Here is a 16,700-nt window from a genome sequence, read left to right as displayed (position 1 = left end):
GATTGGGCAGGATGTGCCTATGACAGGAGATCCATCACTGGTTATGCATTCAGCCTTGGATGTGCTATGGTTAGCTGGAGTAGCAAAAAGCAACCCACAGTGGCATTGTCTAGTACAGTAGCAGAGTACAAAGGTGCAGCATTGGCTGCATGTGAGATTGCTTGGCTTCAGAAGCTTTTGCAGGATTTGGGACTGCATGTGGAAAAACCAGTCAGACTTTATTGTGATAACATGAGTAGTGTGCAGTTGGCAAGTAATCCAGTTTATCATGCTAGAACTAAGCATATTGAGGTACACTACCATTTCATCAAAGAGATTGTGTCATCAGAGAAGATTGATCTCATACATGTGAAGACTGAAGATCAGGTTGTAGATATCTTTACCAAGTCATTGGGTAGAGATAAGTTTACATACTTTAGAGAGCTACTTGGTGTTATGCTCCCTACTTGAGCTTGAGGGGGAGTGTTGGGAATCAATCTCTCGGTTATTGTTCCTATTGTGTGAGTAGGTGAATAAGGTGAGTCACACTGACTCAACCATAGTTAGTTCTTATCTACTATGTATGGGTATGACCTTAGTAGTGTTCAGTTGTATTGTGTTGGGTGAATATGAGTTGATTGTGGAGGAGACTGTTGCTCCCTCCTGGTTGCTTCCTATATCTCTCTTCTTGTTTTTCTTAATATTATCATGAAGATCCTGGTTCTTCCTTTGAAGATCCTGCATAGAGTTATGCATTGCAACAATGGTGCTATTTCCTAACTGTGCTAGCATCTCTGCGTGGGCTTTGCGCATCTCGCTTGCTTGCATAGCCATTGACTGAGCATTGTTTAACCGATTGCAATAACCAAGCAACCCTGATTGAAATCGATACCTCTATCTAGGAAAAAAATGTTTTCACCTAGGAAATAAGACGTGTGTGCTGCATTCCTATATAGGAAATCTCATTCTCTAGTTAAGATATATACCTCTATCTAGGAAAAGGGGTAGTCACCTAGGAAATCAGAAGAGTGTGTTACATTATTCCTATATATATATTATAAGGAAAAGTTCTTTATTTATGTATAAGAGATTAATTAGACGACATGGCACATGAAAAAGCAAATGTGAATTCGATTCTATATATAGTAGTCTCTATCTAGGAAATTAGCATCCAAGAAATTGATGTATCTTCTGTTATGCATGGTATAATGAGTCATTAATAATATAGTTGTTGCAGTCTACTAGCTAGAGGAAATGAGTTGTTTATTATCTATAAAATAAGCAAAAACATTGTATTATAAATGTTGAAAAGCTTTTTTAATTTTAAAAATGATCATAAAATGTTTATGAACCAAAATATTTTACAATATACATAAGAAGATTATATTAATTAAATTATAGGATAATTATCTTGATTCTATCTTTTAAATGCTATTTTATTTATTATATACATCCAATAAACATTTAAAGAATTTAAAATAAAATCGATTTAATTATAAGGACAATACTCGAATTGCCAAATGTATAATGATAAGAATAAAATATAATTTGTAATAATAAAGATATAGTGTGCAATGTAATTTGATATTTAAATGAAAATTATGTCAATTAAGAATACAATGCAATTAATATTCAAACCCTAAACCCTAAACCCTATACCCTATGCCCTAAACCCTAAACCCTAAACCCTAAATCCGAAATCCTAAACCCTAACCCCTAAACTCTAACCCATAATTCCTAAACTCTAAACCCTAAACCATTAGGGAAATTTGGAGCTCATTTTGGGGCCCTCTAAGGACTTCCCTTGAGAATATTCTCTCAAAAAATCGGGGCATGGATAATTTTTTGCATATTAGCTTAAAACTTATCGGACTTGGCATTTCTAGAACCTACTCTTTGAGGGCTTTCCAATGATATATACCATGATGGGGTTTGGACATGGGAACGGAAAGATACATCGAAGATTCCTTTCTTCTAGGAGAATATTCACATAATATTCTCCTAGAAGAAAGGAATATTCTTCACATAATATTCTTCTAGGAACCTTCGATGTGAATATTCTCCTAGAAGAAAGGAATCTTCGATGTATCTTTCCGTTCCCATGTCCAAACCCCATCATGGTATATATCATTGGAAAGCCCTCAAAGAGTAGGTTCTAGAAATGCCAAGTCCGATAAGTTTTAAGCTAATCTGCAAAAAACTATACATGCCCCAATTTTTTGAGAGAATATTCTCAAGGGAAGTCCTTAGAGGGCCCCGAAATGAGCTCCAAATTTCCCTAATGCCCCAAACCCTACAAGCTAAACCATAAACCCTAAACCCTAAACCCTGAACCCTAAGTCCAACATCCTAAACCCTAAATACCAAACCCTAAACCCTCCCTAATCCTAAATCCTAAACCCTAGACCCTAAACGCTAAGTCCTAAATTCTAAAAACTAAAACCTAAAACCTAAACCGTAAATTAAAGCCTCATGCACTTAGATCCTTTGCAAGTAAACCCTAAAACCTAAAACCTAAACACTAAACCCTAAACCCTAGACCCTAAATCCTACATCCTAAAACTAAACCCTACACCCTAGACCCTAAGCCCTAAAACCTAAAACCTAAAACCTAAACCCTCATGTAGCTAATCCTTTGCAAGGGCAGTAAAACATAGCATCCACATGCAAATATGGGCAGTCTTGTCTCTCGGTGGCACATTCGGTATTCGATGCACCTAAGACTTTACAAATACATTAAAAATAATTAATTTAAGACTTGTGCAGAATGTAGGGCCAATCCGATGGTGGGACATATGGACCGATGTCCTTGTCCAATGTGTATTGTTCCTTCACATGCGTATTCAAACCCACATGTGGAATGGGGCAAACTACCTTCCCTAGAGCACAAACAGTACCAAATGCAACTGACCCTTTACAAGGACATTAAAACCACTTGTTTTAAGACCCATGCAAATTTTGGTGCCAATTCAATAGTGTGGTATACGGATGTGATCGGTGTCTGTTGCGCATTTGTCGGTATTCATTGTGCATTTTTTCTTCGTATCATGTAGCATCCACATGTGAATATGGGCATTCTTGTTCCCAAGTGGCATATTTGGCATCCGATGAACTTGAGAGATTGCAAGGACATAAACAACATTTAGTTTGAAAACTGTGCAAATTTCAGTGCCGATCTCATGGTGGGACATATCGATGTCCTTGTTTGTTGTGTATTTTTCCTTGACATACCTATGATCTGCATATGTGGATGTGGACAAACTGCCTTCCTAGTAGTTAATATAGTACCACATGCACCTAATCCTTTACAAGGACATTTAAAACACTTGTTTTAAGACCCTTGCAAAGTTTGGTGCTTATCCGATGGTGGGATATTTGGATGCGGATTTCCATTGTGCATTCTTCCTTCACATACATAGCATCCACATGCAAAAATGGGCATTCTTGCTCCCCGATGTCACATACGGCATCCAATGCACCTTATACTTTGAAAGGAAAATAAAACAACTTGTTTTAATATCCTTGCAAGGTTTAGTGTTGATCCAATGGTGGGATATATGGATATCAGTGTCCCTTGCGCATTTTTCGTTCATATCACGCAGCATCCACATGCGAATATTTGTCTTCTTGTTCCCTAGAGCCACATATGGCATTCGATCCACCAGATACTTTGTAAGGACATTAAAAAAAAATTTTGCAAGACCCTTGCAAAGTTTGGTGCTGATCCGACGGTGGGATATATGGATGCGGATGTCCGTTGTGCATTTTTCCTTCACATACATAGCATCCACATGCAAATATGGGCATTCTTGTTCCTCGGTGTCGCATCTGGCATCCAATGCACCTTACACTATTAAAGGACATTAAAACAACCTATTTTAAGACCCTTGCGAAGTTTGGTGCTGATCCGACGGTGGGATATATGAATGTCGGTGTCCATTGCACATTTTTCCTTCATATCGCGTAGCATCCATGTGCGAATATGTGCATTCTTGCTCCCCAGTGGCACATATGGCATCTAATTCATGTGATACTTTGGAGGAAATTAAAACCATTTTTTTAAAGACCCTTTCAAATTTTGGAGCTGATCCGACGGTGGGATATACAGATATGGATGTCCATTGTGTTCACATACATAGCATCCACATGCAAAATATGGGCATTCTAATTTCTTGGTGTCACATCCGCCATCAAATGCACCTTACACTTTGCAAGGACATTAAAACAACTTGTTTTAAGACTCGTGCAAAGTCTAGTGTTGATATGATGGTGTGGTATATGGATCTCGGTGTCTGTTGTGCTTGTTTCCTTCATATACATACCATCCACATGCGAATATGAGCAATCTTGTTACCCCGTGGCACATCCGGCATCCGATGCACCTTACACTTTGCAAGGACATTAAAAAAACTTTTTATAAGACCCTTGCAAAGTTTGGTGCTGATATGATGGTGGGATATATGGATATCGGTGTCCGTTGCACATTTTCCCTTCATATTATGTAGCATCCACGTGCGTATATCTGCCTTCTTATTCCCCAGATGCACATATGGAATTCAATCCACCTGATACTTAGCAAGAACATCAAAACCAATTTTTTCAAGACCCTTGAAAAGTTTGGTGCTGATCCGACGGTGGGATATACGGATGCAGATGTCCGTTGTGCATTTTTACTTCACATACATAGCATCCACGTGCAAATATGGGCATTCTTGGTTCCCGATGTCACATCCGACATTCGATGCACCTTACACTTTGCAAAGACATTAAAACAACTCGTTTTAAGACCCATGCAAATTTTGGTGTTGATCTGACGGTGTGGTATATGGATCTCAGTGTCTGTTGCGCTTATTTCCTTCATATACATAGCATCCACATGCAAATATGAGTATTCTTGTTCCTCGGTGGCACATTTGGCATGTGATGCATATAACCCTTTGCAAGTACATTAAAACCACTTGTTTTAATACCCTTGCAAATTTTGGTGCCTATCTGACAGTGAGATATTTGGATGCGGATTTCCATTGTGCATTCTTCCTTCACATACAAAGCATCCACATGCAAATACGGGCATTCTTGCTCCCCAGTGTCACATCCGACATCTGATGCACCTTACACTTTGCAAGTACATTCAAACACCTTGTTTTAGGACCCTTGAAAATTTTGGTGCTGATCTGACGGTGTGGTATATGGATCTCGGTGTCTGTTACACTTGTTTATTTCCTATACATAGCATCCACATGCGAATATGAGCATTCTTGTTCCCCGGTGGCACATCCGACATCCAATGAACCTAATCCTTTGCAGGGACATAAAAACCACTTGTTTCAGGACCCTTGCAAAGTTTGGTGTTGATCCGACAGTGGGATTTTAGGATGTGGATTTCCATTGTGCATTCTTCCTTCACATACATGTAACATAGCATCCACATGCAAATACGGGCATTCTTGCTTCCCGGTGTCATATCCGGAATCCAATGCACCTTACACTTTGCAAGTACATTAAAACAACTTATTTGAAGACCCTTGCAGAGTTTAGTGCTGATCTGCCGGTGTGGTATACTGATCTTAGTGTCCGATGCACTTGTTTCCTTCATATACATAGCATCCACATGCCAATATGAGCATTCATGTTCCCGAGCAGCACATCCCACATCTGATCCACCTAATCCTTTGCAAGGAAATTTTAAAAACCTTGTTAAAGACCCTTCCAAAGTTTTGTGCTGATCCGATGGTGGGATATAAGGATGCGGATGTCCGTTGTGCAATTTTCCTTCACATATATAGCATCCACATGCAAATATGGGCTTTCTTGTTCCCTGGTGTCACATTGGGCATCTGATGCACCTTACACTTTGCAAGAACATTACAACCATTTTTTTAAAGACACTTGAAAAGTTTGGTGCTGATCTGATGATGGTATATACGAATGCGGATGTCTGTTGCATATTTTTCCTTCACATACATAGCATCCAGATGCAAATATGGGCATTCTTGCTCCTCGGTGTCACATCTAGCATCCAATGCACCTTACACTTTGCAAGGACATTAAAATAAAGTTTTTGAAGACCCTTGAAAAGTTTGGTGCTGATGTGATGGTTGGATATACGAATGTTGGTGTCCGTTGGCACATTTTTCCTTTATTTTACATCAACATGTGAATGTGGGCATTCTTGTTTCTCGGTAGCATATCCGGCATCAAATGCACTTGAGAGTTTGCAAGGACATAAAAAAATTTTAGTTTGAGACTTGTGCAAATTTTAGTGCCAATCCGATGGTGAGATGTACGGATATCAGTCTCCGTTGCACATTTTTCCTTCATATCGTGTAGCATCCACATGTGAATATGGGCATTCTTGTTCCTCGGTGGCATATCCAACATCCGATGAACTTGAGAGTTTGAAAGGATATAAAAAACATTTATTTTGAGAAATGTGTAATTTTCAGTGCCGATTCGATGGTGGGACATATCCATGTCCTTGTCTGATGTGTACTTTTTGTTGACATACTTATGATCTGTGGTCGGGAACAAACTGCCTTCCTAGTAGCACATACAGTACCAAATGCACCTAATTCTAGGGTGTAGAATTATAAATCCCAAAGCAACTTTGAGTGTGTTCTTGTAAGTCAGCATTGAAGATGGCAACCTCTGCTTGGAGCATCTCTGCACCATGTTGCGTTCTTTCCCAGTGCCTGATAGAAAAACGACGACGGACATTAGTAGGCTGAGAGAACATTAAAAGAACTTGTTTTAAGACCCTTGAAAATTTTGATGCTTATCCTATGATGGGATATATAGATGCGGATGTCACTCCTCATTTTTATGTCATATCGTGTAGCATCCACATGTGAATATGGGCATTCTTGTTCCCCGGTGGCATATTCGACATCCGATGAGCTTGAGAGTTTGCAAGGATATAAACAACATCTATTTTGAGAAATGTGCAAATTTCAGTGCCAATTCGATGGTGGGACATATGCATGTCCTTGTCTGATGTGTATTTTTCCTTGACATACTTATGATCCGCATGTGGTCGGGAACAAATTGCCTTTGTAGTAGCACATATAGTGCCAAAGGCACCTAATCCTTTGCAAGGACATTAAAACAACTTGTTTTAAGACCCTTGAAAAGTTTGGTGCTTATCTGACGGTGGGATATACGGATGCGGATGTCACATGCGTATTTTTTCGTCATATCGTGTACCATCCACATGTGAATATGGGCATTCTTATTCACTGGTGGCATATCCAACATCCGATGGACTTGAGAGTTTCTAAGGATATAAACAGCATTGATTTTGAGAAATGTGCAAATTTTAGTGCCGATGGTGGGACATATGCATATCCTTGTCTGGTGTGTATTTTTCCTTGACATACTTATGATCCGCATGTGGTCAGAAACAAACTACCTTCTAGTAGCACATACAATACCAGATGCACCTAATCCTTTGCAAGGACATTAAAAAACTTGTTTTAAGACCCTTGCAAAGTGTGGTGCTGATCCGAAGGTGTCATTTGTCTAGCATTTCTTACACCTACAAAATTTGCCAATCTTACTAGCTCTCACATTAGCCTAGAGATGATGTAGGAGGATCATCCACGTAAGGACACTTTTTTTTCTCAAAATGTTGGTGTGGCATATGCTTGGAACCTTATAGATGAGTAGTGGTCCTTGTCCCCTCTTATCCACCATTAGGAGCTGAGTAAGTGAATCGGTCCTAATTGGGAGAGGGGAAGTGGGGGAGGTTAAGAGAGCTTTTGATATCCTTTCCACACAAACTCCTTTAAGTAATTCAATTTGGATTCTAACATGTAGAGGCAAAGAGGTAGGACCACCTAGCTCCGAGCTCTTTAGAAAAACGTCGTGCTCTCTGAGAGAGTCGTCTTATTTTTCTCTCTTTCCACCTTGGAATTCTCTTTAGAACTCTTCCCCTAGCCCAGTGTTTGCCAAACGGCCTCACCTCTTGGTGCCATGTGTCCCCTAAGGGACCACTAATCTCTCTCCTAGACTACCCTATGCACCTCTTCATAAAAGCCTAGGCCTAAGTGTGACCTAGAACCAAGCCCTCTAAGCCCCATAGTATGCAAGCAGTGTTAAGCCCTCTAGTTTACGACCTTGCCAGAACCGAGTCATGGCCTTCCATGATTATGGTTGAACGTAACATTTTTTGGAGGTCAACATCTCTTAATTTCACATGGGTACACTAGGTAGAGAGGGAGAACCTTTATTGTGGGTGTGCTCGCCCCATGAGAGGCTAGGATAGGCTGAGTGAGGGCCTTTCTTGTGGCTTGTGGGTATGCCCACCCCCTAAGGGTAGGTAGGGTCGAGATGATGGAAGATCCTATGGTGACCCCACCTGAGGGGAGGTAGGCTAAGGGTGTTCCATAGGGATCCCCACAATTCACGGCCCCCCTTGGACCTGTTTGTATGTTGCTTTGATGGTGCACAGGAGGAGGATGCCCTAGGGCTGGAGGCAAGTCACGTCGCAGTTGTAGTGCCACTCTTTGGGGCAAGCTACCAAGACCTTTCAGAGGCTGATGTGGTCTGACCTACAGGTCAGCTACCTATCCCCTTGGGAAAATAGGGGGAGTAGCCCCCTTATATGGCTATGGTCTACAGGGTAGGTTGAGGTAGCCTCATCATCCCATATTGGGAAGGAGAGTAGCCCCCTTTATAGGGATATGGGTGGCAGCCCCTATGACTAGGAGTGGGAGTAGGAGTCTGTCATCCTACTGTAGGAGTTTCCCCCCCCTTCCCTGACTTGTGCATCTCATTGTGGAGAAATTAGTGCCATATATAGCATAGGTTTTCCTGGGCCAATTTTGGGGGTTTTTTCCTTAGGTCCCTTGGAGTCTCTCGTCTTTTCTCCTCTTCTTATCAGTTTTGTGTGTGTGAGGATTTCTCTTAGAGTCTCTCTCTCTCTCTCTCTCTTCGGAGACATCTAATATAATTGGAACAATACAGAGAAGATTAGCATGGCCCCTAGGATGACACGCACAAATCGAGAAATGGTCCAAATTTTTCTCAATGTACTTCAAAATAATTGTTCTCCCCCCCTTCCAGAAAAGGAAGGAAGCACTTGTATCGTGACTTTTATGGGTCCCATGGGTTAGTATTTCGGCCCCCCAGAGGACGGTATTACATTCTTCTTCTTCTTCTTCTTCTTCTCTCTCTCTCTCTCTCTCTCTCTCTCTCTCTCTCACTCCAAATTCTTGTCCAAATCTGTTACACTTCTCACCACACTCCCTTCCCATTAATAATGTTTTACATCCTCAAAAAAAAAAAAGGGAAACATCCTGTGGAGATTGCTTACCCTTTGATCCCATGTTTAACCCTCTTCAAGTATGTCTTTCCACTCAACTAGATATTATTAGTATAGGGCATATTTGGTCATTTTTCCTTGTCTCTTGTTCTTTGGTTGGAATGAAGTGATCCATCTTGGTCAACCAATTCACAATTATCCACACAGAGTCACGCCTCATCTATGTCCTAGGTTATCCAACAATATAATTGATGGAGATACTTTTCCATATGCCAGATGGAAGTGACAATGGATGTAGGAGAGCTACCTTAAGGCATTCAACCTTATTGGCTTGGCATTTTTAGCACTTCAATACATAATCAAGGATGTCCTTATCTATTCCATGCCAAGAGAATTGCCTCTTTAGAAGCGCATACATCTTTTGAATTCCTAGCTGTCCAACACCCAGACTATCATGGCACTCCAAAAGGTTTCATTGCTTAATGTTATTGTTATTCGAGACACATACTTTACCATTTTAGTGCAGGTAGCCATCTTCATTACTATATCTTTTCCACTTGAGTTGTTTATCACCAACCTATGGTGTGCCATCATTTTCATGTGACTCCTTAGTGAAAGCCCCTTGATTTATTAGATCCCTCCTCATGATTGCTTTCCATATTTCCAAAAAGTGAGGATCAAACTCACATTTCTAAGAAATCAATTTGGAATTTACTAAAACTCAATTCATTAACAATTGGCATTTGTCTTAGGGAGTCTTTTGCCACATTGAACTTTCTCTTTCAACATGTTAATTGGATATCAAAATCTTCCATTTATTTCAGCCCAATTCCTAGCATTTTTTCCTTTACGCTCTGGCTGATTGCAAATCCACTTAATGCTTTCTTGATTAAAAATTATCTATAATTTGACACCATACAAGTAGTGCTTCCATTTATTCAAAGCATAAACTATAGCATACAATTCCTTCTCATATGCCAAGTAATTCTGTTGGACAAGGATCTCACTTTTGGCTTTCAAAAGCCATCGGTGGATCCTTTTGTAGAAGTATTGCCCCAACAAAAAAATCATTGGCATTTGTTTAAATCATGAATGATTCTTTGGGATCCACTTCCTTTAATATAGGAGTAGATGCTATAGCTATTTTTAATATTTTTTTAAATTTCTTTTGAGGTTCATCCCACATGAAGGTACTTCCCTTCCCCTTAAACTTGTCCGTCATTATGATAGCATTTATAGCATAGTCTTGGATGAATGTCTTATAAAGTCTCGACAAACGTAAGAATTAATGCTGCAATTCTTGAAGGTTTATAGGCCTGCGAAGGGGGATAATAAATAATATATAACATAGCACGTGCACGCAACAGAAGGGGTTTGATATATTTATGGAGTTACATAAAATATACATACATAAGGGGTTTTTAATCTCAAAAAGTGAAAATTTTCATACATAAGGGATAATTCTATCACCTCAAAATTTACATAAGGGGTGTATATAGGTTATAGAGGTTTTTTTAATACCCCTTGATCACACTTGCTATATGGGTGTTTTACATAGTGGCCTCCCTGGGTTGGTAGGATGTGGTCATTCTACTATGGACCTTAACATTTTGAGATCCATAGAATGCCTTCTTGGGATATCATATGCCCCAAGTACTTCACTTCTTTTGCAAAGAATTCACATTTGGATCCTTTAGCAAAAAGGCAATTTTCTTTAAGTAATTGGAAGACTCTCTTCAAATGTTCGATATGTTTTTTTCTCATTTTACTATCGATAAGGATATCATCTAAGAATACTACACCAAAATTTCCAAAATATGGCCTCGAGACACTATTCAAAAGTGTCATAAAAGTTACTGGTGCATTAGTTAAACCAAATGGCATTACTCTAAACTACTAATGCATGTAGCTAGTGTAAAATCATGTCTTAGGGACATCATCTTCGTTAATTTGCACTTGGTGATATCCAGATATTAAGTCAATTTTAGTAAAATATTTTTGCCCCTTTTCCTTGATCAAAGAGATCATCAATGTGATGCATAAGATACTTATTTTTATTGTGATTTTATTTAAGGGTCAGTTATTTATGCATAAACGCATAGTACCATTTTTTTTCTCTACTAGTATAACTAGTGAAGACCAAGGTAAGTTACCAAGTTGAATTTGGCCCTTTCTTAGATATTCATTTAATCTTATTTCAACCTCACATTCTTCCATTTGCTAATTCTATATGTTGTTTACAAACATGGGTAGATCCAAGAATTACATTTATCACATGATCTACATCTCTCTCGAAGGTAAACCATCAAGCAAGTCACATTGAAAGAAAAAATTCTTTAAATTAAACCATTAAATCATTTAAAGAAAATTAATAATTTTAACAACATCAAGAGAAATTTTACTCTTTTCATATGTAGTAGAAATAAAATCCCCAATAAAAGTAAGTTCATAGAGTTACACCTCACATTCTTGTTGGTGTAGAAGTCATTTCAATTCCATCAAACATATAAGGGGACAGTTGGGTAAAGCCAGCAAGCCGCCAATGTAGAGACAAATCTAGATGTGTCACCCATGAGAACAGGTTTCCAATGAGCACCTAAGTAGCACTTTGACATCAGCCCGAGGTCTCTAATGGCTGCTTCGATCCTTAGCCATACTCTCCTAGTCACCATATAATTCCACATTAGATGATGGACCACTTCCATTGCTTTCCCACACAAAGGGTAACATGGGTTGACTGTGAAATGCTTTGCGAGATTCCCTTAGAGTGATGATCCTCCATGGCTTGGGGGGGTCACTCATCTTATGTAACCCTATCACGTGAGTTCAACAGAAGGATATTTTTAATTTCTAAAATTTACAGAATTTAACTTACATAAGGGAGTATTTAAAATGATTTAAGAAAAAATTTACAGATTTGAATAGAAAAAGGGTATATTTTATTAATGAAAAATCTATGGATAAGGGATTTTACAAATAAGACTTGAACACACGTGATATAGAGAGTTTATACATAGTGACCCCCCTGAGCTCCATGGCAAGAAGTTTTCTTTCCCTGCGATGCAAGACTTCCAAATTCCTTTAAACCAATCCTTCCACCATGCTCTACATCTCCTCAGCATCCATTTTCACACTAGATCTGGGACTATCGTGTTATCTTGCATTAAACGGCCATAGGCAAATTTAGATGAGATTTTGCAAAACCATTGCTTTCCTATTAGCCATTGGCCAACTTTCCAATCTGCAGATGGGCAGGATTTTGTTGGCCACCAATAGGGGGTGCTATCTAGCACTGCTTGGATCAAGTTGGACTCGCCATCGCTAAGCGCAAACTTAAGGTGCAATTTATCTAACCAGAGCCAATTAGCCTTTTGGGTGTCCCAGAGGTCGTGCCAGATTCAAATTTCTCTTCTAGAAACATTACTGGCATGGACAATGTCCATGAGGGTAAAGGGTTCTCTCCCCCCATCTCGGGGTTGGCCTCCACCAAATGCTTTCCAGGAGGCTTGCATCCCCTCTCAAGCCCTTACGGCCCTTCCAAGTCATGCACCTTACACACTCTTTCTAGGTAGTCACCAATCCTGCAATCAAATTAGGCCCAACAATAGAAAGTGGAAACTGAGAGAACAGACAGTCGTACCAAGAGGTTTCTTTCCAAGCACCCATAGGCTTTACCTCGACCCATGGAGATTAAATTTTTGGTAATCTCAATCTAAGGGGTGTGCTTCTGCAGTAGTTTGGGGATCCATTTATTGAGGAGCCCAAATATGCCCTGCATTTGCGTAGCCTTGAGAGTATCCCAAGGAATGGTGTGCATTCTTTTTTTGCTCGCTTCCTCCGCCCACACAAAGATCCTAAAAAGTTGCTCGATCTCATTCCAGTGTGACTTCTTGAAGTTCCAGATTGAGGCCATGTAGGTCCTCATGGCTGTGAGAATGTGCTGAACTATGATCACTCTGGCGTTCTATCCGATGCTAAAGACTTGCCATCTCCTTAGGTTTTTTCTTGATGTTGTCCTTAAACCAGTGGAACCTTTGGTGTAGGGTCAGACTTAGACCAATGGGAGCCCCTAGGTATCTTATGATGTTACCTCGAGGGATTATCTGCACTTTGAGTTGCTCCTGCCACATCAGTGGTGGAGTGTGATCTGACCGAATGGCAAATGTTTTATTCCAGCTTGTAACCAAGCCTGAGGCCAGGAAGAAGTTTTGGAGGATCTACAGGATGTTTCTCATGCTAGATTCATCTTCTACGGAGCTAGCTAGGATGTCATCCATGAACACTTGGACTAGAAATTGGCCCTCGTCGGGTAGGTCAATCCTGTGGATTAACCCCTTCTGCACCGCCCTTTTAACCATTTTCATTAGGGGGACTTTTTCAACAGCAAACACTAGAGGGGTGAGAGGGCACCCTTGCCTTACAGATCTCTAAAGCGGAAAGTTGCCAACCACGCCCTCATTGATGCAAAGAATCGCTGAGGCATTTCTAAAGAGACTATCAAAAATTCTAAGAAAACCACCACCTAGCCCGAGTTTCTCCATCACTTCTAGCAGAAAGTCCCACCAGATGGGATCATAGGCTTTGTCAAGATCGAAGCCGAAGAAGATGGCTTTCTATGTTGAGTAGTCCATGTAGTGGATCACTGTAGAGACATTGAGGACATTTTTGAATATATGTTTGTCTTTTACAAACCCATTCTGCTCATTGTCCACTATGTTGGCTTAGATGTCCTTGATCGTGATAGATATAGCCTTGGCAATTATTTTATGAGGTGTTGAGCATTGTGATTAGCCTCCAATCACCGACCTTGAGGCATTTGTGCCTTTTGGGAAATAGATTCATAAGACTCACATTCGCATCGTTGTGAGGGAGCCCACGTTTGTGGATTTGTTGGCCATGCTGGTTAGATTTTCTCCAATTTAGATCCCAAAAAGCCCAATAGAATTCACTAGTAAGGCCGTCCGCGCTTTGTCCTTCACAGAGCCTTTAGAGCTTTGTCCTTCACAGAGCCTTTAGAGCTTTGTCCTTCATAGAGCCTTTGGAGCTTTGTCCTTCACAGAGCCTTTAGAGCTTCTTCGAGTTCTCTGTGGTAAAATGGCCTAGCAAGTATAGTTCTCTAAAAATCCGATACCCTGCATTCAATGCCATCTAGGAATTCATCCAAGCATTTGGCCCATCTAGCATCCTTGACTGGCTCTTCGCCCACAATCGCCCCAAATTCTTTTAAGAAGGTATCTACAATGTGCCAGAACTCAGTGATGAGGTTACCTTTGGCATCTTGGACTCTTTTTCTCTTAACTTGTTGAAAGAAGACCTTTGATGGGCGCAGTCGCCTACGGCCAACTAGGATTGACTACTCTTGATTCTAGCATCTTCTACTTTCTCTAGATCCGTAGCCTGCATGGTAACATCTAATTCAGCTAGTTGCGTGGATAAAACCGGATATGAGGGGGTCTACTTTATTGCCTCTCTCAAACCTTCGATGGCGTATCTTAGGAATCCTTCAAACTCCTTGCGCTGCCAGTTGTAGGACATGTCCCAATCTTTTGACAGTCGCACCACCCTCCTAATTGCACAATACCACCTCTCCTACGGATCAGTCATGCCATCGTGCACCTCCTCCTAGTTCTTACAGATTGCGGCACAATACTGTGGGACGGACACTAGCCTTTTGTTGAGCATGAACGGGACGTCCCTAGATTTGCCCATCGGCTTGGGGACGTAGAAGCTCCAGTTGATTCACAAACAACTGGAGATAGACAAACAGTCACCTTGCATGGGGTTTGGAGCCACCATCCCTCATATGAGACATAGAAACGATCAAGCCTATTGGCTCTAATCTCCATTCCCTTTCTGCGGTTGTTCCAGGCGAACCCACTTAGAGACCCTTGGACTAACTCAGAGCAATCAACAAGACCATGGTTTAGGCATAGCTTCTCCCATGCTTCCCTTTTGGGACCCATAGTCATTTTTCCACTATGAGACCTGTCTGACTCTACTTGAGTGAAGCTCCAATCCCCTTCTAAAATCCATTTACTATCTCCCATGCATGCACTCAGTCTCTCCCAACATTTGGCTCTATCTTGCGGGGTGTGGGGCGTGTAGACACTCGCAACTTTCACTTCCACACCCTCAAGTATGATCTTGGCTGTAACTATGTACCCTTTCTTATCTCTATACAACTCACTGGCCTTAAACTTATTGGAAACTAAGATCGCATTTCCCCACGTGCCTCACTCCGAACAGTGCACAAAAAGGTTGAATCCCTTATTTTTCCAGAAGTTCCAAAATCGGACTTCCTCACCACATTTGAACTCCTAGAGCATAATGTCCTTTGGAATAGCTTCCCAGAGAATTGACAGACAACTCCTTTGCTTGATTGTGTCACAAATCCCCATGACATTCCAAGATATCACATAAGATCAAATCCTCAAGACTCCCCCTCCCCCCCTTCCTTGACCGTGACCTAATGGGATAGCGCTTTGTACAAGCATCTTTAAGGAAATTAAATCGGTTCTCTCGACCCCCACCTACTTGCCTCACCACCTCCTTGATCCCTTTTGAAAGATTGCGATTCGGTTGGGTCTCCTGTTTTCTCTCGGTACCATTAGGGCATATTGAGGCTTGTTGTTTCTCTTCGAGGAGTCTCCTTTGCCTAGCAAGTTAGATTGGGTCACTTCGCAAGGGGGTGCCCAACGAAATTAGCGAATACCGTGCTTGCTTGCGGAGAGAAGATGGAAGATGGAGACAATGCCTCTGAAGAAGATCTTTCAAGCGACGAAAATGCCAAGATTCCTTCGGATGAAGCTCCCACATCATGCAAAGATGAGTTGGCTAGTCACCGCCCCCCTACAGAAGCGATTGCCCTAGCTCAGGAACAACGGTGGATGACAGTTTGTAAGAAAGGCCTTACAATGACCAAGGGAATTCAAACAGAGCCCAGCTCAAGACACGGACCCGAGTGGCTGATCTCAAGCTCCTAGTGATCACTCTAAGGACCCTCAAGTGGACAGAAAGGAGCCTCTATGTACCAATCGGATGGAAGGAAATGATGGATCGAAATGCATACCCTTGTGGCGGTGTATGAAGACGTGGACCTCCCTGATAATCGCAACCTACTTTGAAATCAAAACATAGAGTGACTATGAATGCATCTTCAAGATGAAGATTCGTATGACTAATTCAAGATAGTGACTCATCTAAAGAAAAGTATGGAGTATTCATGGAGAAGAGATCGATGAACGCGTAGATAGACTAGACACAAGGAAAATGAAATGAAAGTCAAATGGTTAGTATGGCTATCATCTCTTTTTCTAAACAGTGACTAGATTGAAAAAAAATATAGAGTGACCATGATTACAAGAACATGGAAGAATGTGTCGATGAATAAGTTTCCTCATCTCTATCTCCATGTCTATCATTGTCACTTTCATACACATGTGCTTCTTCTTCAATACAC

The 16,700-nt window shown here is 40.8% G+C and overlaps 1 non-coding gene across 1 annotated transcript; it reads left to right on the top strand.

Annotated features, from left to right (window-relative positions):
• The first annotated feature begins 8,902 nt into the window (after nucleotides 1-8,902).
• LOC147901787 (U6 spliceosomal RNA) lies at nucleotides 8,903-9,002 on the top strand. Its single transcript, XR_015541093.1, has one exon. It is a non-coding gene; the product is annotated as a U6 spliceosomal RNA (small nuclear RNA).
• The last annotated feature ends 7,698 nt before the right edge of the window (nucleotides 9,003-16,700 follow it).

This window comes from Dipteris shenzhenensis, chromosome 5 (assembly GCF_047967505.1).
Source record: "Dipteris shenzhenensis isolate YYH24624 ecotype China chromosome 5, Dip_SZ_1.0, whole genome shotgun sequence".
NCBI classification, from domain to species: Eukaryota; Viridiplantae; Streptophyta; class Polypodiopsida; order Gleicheniales; family Dipteridaceae; genus Dipteris; species Dipteris shenzhenensis.
The sequence above is the reverse complement of the archived record's forward strand: the minus strand, read 5'-3'. Positions and strand labels throughout refer to the sequence as shown.